This window comes from Pteropus alecto, unplaced genomic scaffold (genome assembly GCF_000325575.1).
Source record: "Pteropus alecto unplaced genomic scaffold, ASM32557v1 scaffold98, whole genome shotgun sequence".
NCBI classification, from domain to species: Eukaryota; Metazoa; Chordata; class Mammalia; order Chiroptera; family Pteropodidae; genus Pteropus; species Pteropus alecto.
The window spans coordinates 1,999,421-2,005,359 of NW_006443570.1; the positions used below are offsets into that span (position 1 = coordinate 1,999,421).

At 58.2% G+C, this 5,939-nt stretch overlaps 1 protein-coding gene across 2 annotated transcripts in view; it reads right to left on the minus strand.

The window, feature by feature from the left end:
* The window catches only part of RARA (retinoic acid receptor alpha), a 44,474-nt gene that overhangs the window by 30,744 nt on the left and 7,791 nt on the right, over positions 1-5,939 (minus strand). The window contains exon 1 of one of the 2 annotated variants that reach the window (XM_006924677.3): positions 4,275-4,567. The exons of the other annotated variant lie outside the window; for it this stretch is intronic. The gene's annotated coding sequence lies outside the window, so the exon portion shown is untranslated. Of the gene's footprint in view, positions 1-4,274; positions 4,568-5,939 lie in introns of those variants that run through there. 2 annotated transcript variants of the gene reach the window in all.

A 5,939-nucleotide genomic window follows, 5' to 3' on the forward strand; every position in this document is an offset into this window, starting at 1 on the left:
TCCCCCTCCTCTCCACTTCCTGCCGTGACTGGAGATCAGAGAACTCCCCACCGCAGCTTCCCCTTCTCAAGTCTCGATTCCTGGGCTGAAGGTTTCACTGTGGGGCAAGGGACAGAAGGAAGGAGGGCTGGGGACCTGCAATAGGACCCAGAGGACAGAGGCTCCCGGGGAGGGACCAGGAGGGAGCCACTCCAAGGTAGGTGTGTACACAAAGACACACACCGAGTGGGTCATGGTGACACAGCCGGGCTTAGTGACACACTGAGACTGCCTGACCTCAGGCAGCTCTGGGGGGAGGGGACGAGAGCCATTGGATCCAGCCCCACGCGCCCCACTCCGGCGCTGTCCTGAGCCTCCGAGTTCATCCCAGGCGGCTATTGGCCTCCAGGCAGGCGACATCTCAACTGTTCCCAGCACCCGCTGCCTCTCCCCTGCCTTTTGTGCTGAGGAATCCCCCTCCCTGCTCCAAGGTGCCCGCCCAGACGAGGGCACCTTGGCCAGAGGTGGGGGGAATGGAACCTCCCTCCACCCCCCTCCCCTTCTCTGCAGATGTCCCAGACTATATTTAGCCCAAACCGGGCAGCCAGCCAGACCCAGACTCCCCACTGGCCCGGAGCTGAGCTCCCAGTTTTTATGCAATTAAAACATTAACAGAGAACCACCCCCATCCACGTAACCCCAAGCCCCGGGACCTGCCAGAGCATCAGAGCTCAAAAAATTTGAACAAGGGCGGCCCAGCTCTACAGCCAGTGCAGGGGGTGGGGGTCATTGGGCAAACAGTAATAAACTCACCCCCTTGCCCATCTCCCAGGCCCTGCCCCAAAAGGCAGGATAGGAACATCATCCATAAGATCTAGTTGACACTTGGGAGGGGGCAGGCTTTCCTTGTTCTGGGAAAGGAAAGGCATATCCAGTGGGATGTGGCGGGGGCGGGGGTGAGGGTGTCATTTTTTGCTAAAATTCCACCTGTCATTTTGTAGCCCCTTCCCAGGGCAGCTCCAGTTACAGGGCTGGGGGTTGGCAACAGGTGCTGGCCAGGCTGGCAGCAGTCTAATCCCACCCACTCACCCCCCAGGCTGACAGTGGTGCCTGGAGGTCCCAGTGGGGGCCCTGGTGGGCAGAATGCTGGGTGGAAGAAGGAGACATCTCCGGGGGCAGCAGGTGGGGGGCAGCCCATGCCCCTTCTGCTAAGACCTGCCCCCCCTCGCACTCTGTGATGTGTGCTGGAGCGTCTGGGGAAGCCAAGGAAACCTTAGTTCCACAGAGTCTATTTCATTTCCCCATGATGCCAGGCAGGCGGGCTGGAGTGTGGGAGGTCTGTCTGCCTGCCTCTTCCTCCTCCTCCTCCTCTCCAAATTCCAGGAACAGGCAAGGGAGGCTCCAGTTGCAGAGAGGGGGAAAGCAAGCAGGCAGTCCCAGCTGTAGGGGGGGTGGGGGTGGCGGAGGCGGGGACTGGAGCGGGAGGCAAGATCCAGACGGAGCAAGAGACACCCACACCCGAGCCAGACTGGGGACAGACACTCGGATGCTGACACATTCTCACACTCTGGGCCTGGTACCCACACGCCGCCCACCCTGCGGGGACACCCAGACACCCTCAACCAATTCTGCCAATCCCCAGAACACTCCTTGGACACACAGAGAGATCCAGGCCCTCACCCCCACCTCACATTCCCCCATAAATCGTGTGGGCTCCAGACAGCAGCCAGAGGGTGGAGAGGGGAATGAAGGGGGGAAAGACAGCAGGCGGCAGAGAGGATGTGCAGCCAAAGTCCTAGGAACTGGGGTATCAGTTGCCACACTCCTTTCCCAAAACCCAGTAAGTTAAGACAACCCCGGTCATCTTGCCAGGGGCCCTGCCAGCTTCCCACACTCCCAAAACCACCACCATCAGAAAGGGGCGTGGGCTGCTGGGCAAGTGGAGATAACCCCATTTATTTGTCACAGGGATAGGATTACCTTCCCCAGATGGCCCTCACCCCAGATCCCAGACAGTGCTCACAAAAAGACCCCACAGAGGCCCGAACACATCCACCCCTCCAGCCCAGCCTGTCCTACCCAGCCCATGCTGCCCAAAGGACAGGGAACTGGGCACTGGTTTATATTTTTGGGCAAATCCAACCTTCATGTCACATAGTTCCAAGGACCACCCCACATAAGACCCTAGTGTCTGAGCAAAAAGTGGACTGAGGGGAAAGGTCTCAGAGGGCACAGCCAGCTTCTGAGACTAAATGATTTAGGGGAAGGGGAACTAATTAACTGGGGTCTGGGGCAATGCCCCTAAAACAGTCTCGAAAGGCCACTCAGACAATGTCCTTTCCCCCACACTAGACAAAGTGGCAGGAACCACGTCATGGCACATGTGGGTGACTGTGCCCAGCGGGGGAGGCACGGGGGTGATCAGGATGGCGCTGCCCACACTAGCTTCCTGCCAGGTTGCCACATGGTTGGGAGTAGGAGGGGGACCAGAGAGGTGTCCCAGAGTGGTAGCAGGGGCCTTTAGGGTAAGACTGAAGGACCGAGATTTAGGAGCTGTAGGAGGAGGTGGACAGGATTAAGCCCAGGGTCTTCTCAGAACTGCCAATGCCTCTGCAGTGCCCTCACCAGTCCGATGGGGAAACTCCAGCAGTGACCTCCTCATGCATGCCTACTCACACTCTCAAAATCCCTCCAAATCCAAGATCCTCAGCCCCCAAGGGCCTTAGTGACTGTATCTCAGGACCCACATGGCCCAGATTCCCAGGCAGAACTGATGTCCTAGCCCCTCCCAGTGCACCAACATCTTTCACAGCCACAAACTCCCTGACTTCACAACCATCACCTTTTCTTCCTCCAGCTCCAAATACTCTTCCTCTTGTTCCCTCCCCCAGACTCATCTCCACCTCTCCCAGGGGAAGCCCCAAGGCTCCAAGCCACCCCTACTCTAACCTGGGGCTTCCCCTGCCCAGCCTCCCCATCAAACACAAGGCCCTGGAGGGCTTGAACCCCAGTTTCCTAGCAAGACTTGGTGTTATTACTGAACCCCTTCCCCAGAACAATCCTGCCCTATGACCACTGCAGCCAGGGAAGGGGATAAGAGACATCTCTGAATCTCCTAAGCAGGAAAACTGGAGGAAGGTATGGTGGTCAGCAGCAGAAGTAAGGGTTGGGGGTCTGCATCAGGGGGTTGAGGAATGGGTGTTTTCAGAAATACGTCTCTTGGAGAACATATACATACCCACATGTGCACACAGCCTGCAGGCAGAAGGCAATCTAGTTACAGAAGAGGGTGCTCACACCGGGTGATGGCGAGGGTACCCCTCCATGCCAGCACATTGGGCACATTATCTAAGATAGAGTAGATGGTAAAGAAATGTCTCCAAGGCTGGGGAAGGGCGCTTTTATGGACAGATTTCTGTATGAGTTGGTGCACATCGCCAGCCTAGCACTCTGGTGTGGCCTGTCCCCCTTCCCACGGAGCAGCCTGACAATAGGGCAGTGCTCAGAGAGGACAGGGGGCATAGCCAAGCTGATTTTCCTGTGCCTCCCCATACACATCTGGCTAGCAGCTTCCCCACTTCGTGGGTGGCACCAGGTCCCAGACACCCTCAGCAGAGCAAAGACAACCAAGCAATATATTCCATTCTCCTCTCATCCCAAAAAGCTTCCACAACCCCATGGTAGCATCAGACCCAGAGACATCCCTCCCCCGACTGCCCTGGCTCCCATACCCAATTCTGACGGCTCCCCTCACTCCATCGGGGACACCAGCTGAGCGGGCTCCGCCTCCCCAGCCGGCTGCCTCTGGTGGGGGTGGGCCCCCGGACTGATTCTCCCCAAACCACAGGGCGGCTCAGATAACAGGAGGGGAAGAAGGAGCGGGCTAGTCCGTTGGGCATCCGATCTCTCCCCAAACAGGTTTGAAAGTCTTTTTGTTTTGCTTGGGGGTTTTTTTGTTGTTTTGTTTTGTTTTGTTTTGTTTTTTGAAAGGAGAGAGAAAGTAAGAGTTCCCAGCGGCGGTTCTGCCATAGCTCCGGCGCCCGGGACACGCGCAGTAGACCGCCCCAAACGCCTCACCGCTGCGCGCGAAGACACAGGCACAGACAGACGCACGGACGGGGCTTCCCCACCCTGGGAACCTCAGCGGCGGGTTGGGAAGCCCAGGAAACCCGGGGTTCCCGTCGGAAGCTGCCAGGCACCCGGGCCCCGCCCGCAGCTCCTATCAGGAGCAGACCAAGGGACCCCGACGCCTGCGGAAGCCAGGGGCTCTACAAAATCCCCAGGGGAAAGGTTACCTCGCACTGAGGGGACGCAATCCGTCCAGGCGCCCGCGGGCACGGCGTCGGCCCTGACCCTGCGCCTTGATGTTACTCGGCGTCAGGGGTGCAGGATCCGGGGAGAGGAGCCGTCCGGGGGGCTACAGCTCAGGGGAGCGGGGTGAAGGCAGCGGCCATGGTGAGTCACGTGCGGAGGCTGAAACTTTACCCGGAGCCCCAGACTCGGGGGGCGGAGGGTACTGAGCAGGGTGGGAGGCCATCTCCCTCAGGCCCGCCCCCTCCATCCACCGACCAATCACCAGCTAGAGGCGGATCCATAGGCTCACGCCCCACCTCCTTAATAGACCTGCGGCAGGGCGAGTCTTAAAGGAACCGCGCCTAACAGAAGGCTAGACCGTGGGAATCTGGGAGAATCCCTCCCTCTGCTCCAAAAGGAGAGCTTCAGAACGAGGAGGAGCTGAAGTTCTGTGGAAAGAATGGAAAGACTAGGTGGAGAAAGGACTGTAGTGTATACACTCCCTTCCCCAAAATATACCCACCCACAACCTAAACCTGGGAAGAGAGGCGGCTGCTAACATGGAAGTAAATTCAGTGTCTTCGGCCCTAGCTGTCAAGCCCTGGACTCTCATAATTAAATCCTCCTCCAGGGACCAGCTGGGACTAAGCAGTGTGACCTTAAACAAGTCGCTTTGTTTCCCTGAATCTTAATTTTTTCATCTGCAAAAAAGGAGTGCAAGAGTAGGCAGAGCTTCCTTAAGTACAGTCTTATCCTCTTCCTCCAAGATACCTCTCCAGCTTGAGTGGGCTGGAGGAACTCTGGCCCAACCCAACCCCTCAGCAAGCAGCCCGCCAACCCCTGTAGCCTTCCCCCAAAAGGGCAGCTCTGGAATCTTCCAAGAGGTAAGTCGGGGATGCCCAGGAGCACACCCCTCCATGCTAGAGGGCTCTGGGACTCAAGCTTCTCTCTCCTGGCCCAAGCTGGAGGAGGCAGAGAAGTTTGCATTCTTGTTCCAGTGGGGCAGGATCAGAATCACTATCCATCTGTAGAGACTCCAGTCCCCAACACAGCCACGTGCCCTCTCCCAGCCTGCTGCTGTTTGGCAGGGTCATGTCCCCACCTCCATCAGTCTACTGGAGGGAGGAGGGTCAGAATGTGGAATCACTAAGGAACAACCCCCATCCCGGTTCCCAGTCAGAGAAGTGGTCACAAGTGCCCCCACTGGACTTCTCACTGTAAGGGGAAGTGCCACACAGCCAGGCCTCTAGCCCAGTGAGGAGACTTAGCCTGACCTGACTGGCAGAGCTCTCAAACCCACTGGTCCGATGGCCCCTAGTTTACAGACAACGAATCAGTGGCTGGGAGCGGACACCGGGTTTTGTCCACTGTCACATGGGTTGCACAGCCAGGTCTAGAATTGGGGTGTCCGATTGTCCCTCTCCAGCTCTACCCCCAGCCTTGATAAGGTAGAACAAGCTGAGTCTGTGGGACAATCTGCCTTGAGGTCCGGCACAGGGGAAAGGTGCCCGGACAGCTCCAGGCAGCGCTTCCCTAGCCTCCTTCCCGCCTGCTGGGCCCGGCTGTCTCCTGCTCCCGTCTGGATTTCCGTCTGCCGGTGCGAACCACCCGCCCAGCCCCTCCCGCCCTGTCCTGTCCAGATCCATCCGCAAACATGCGCTCAGCCG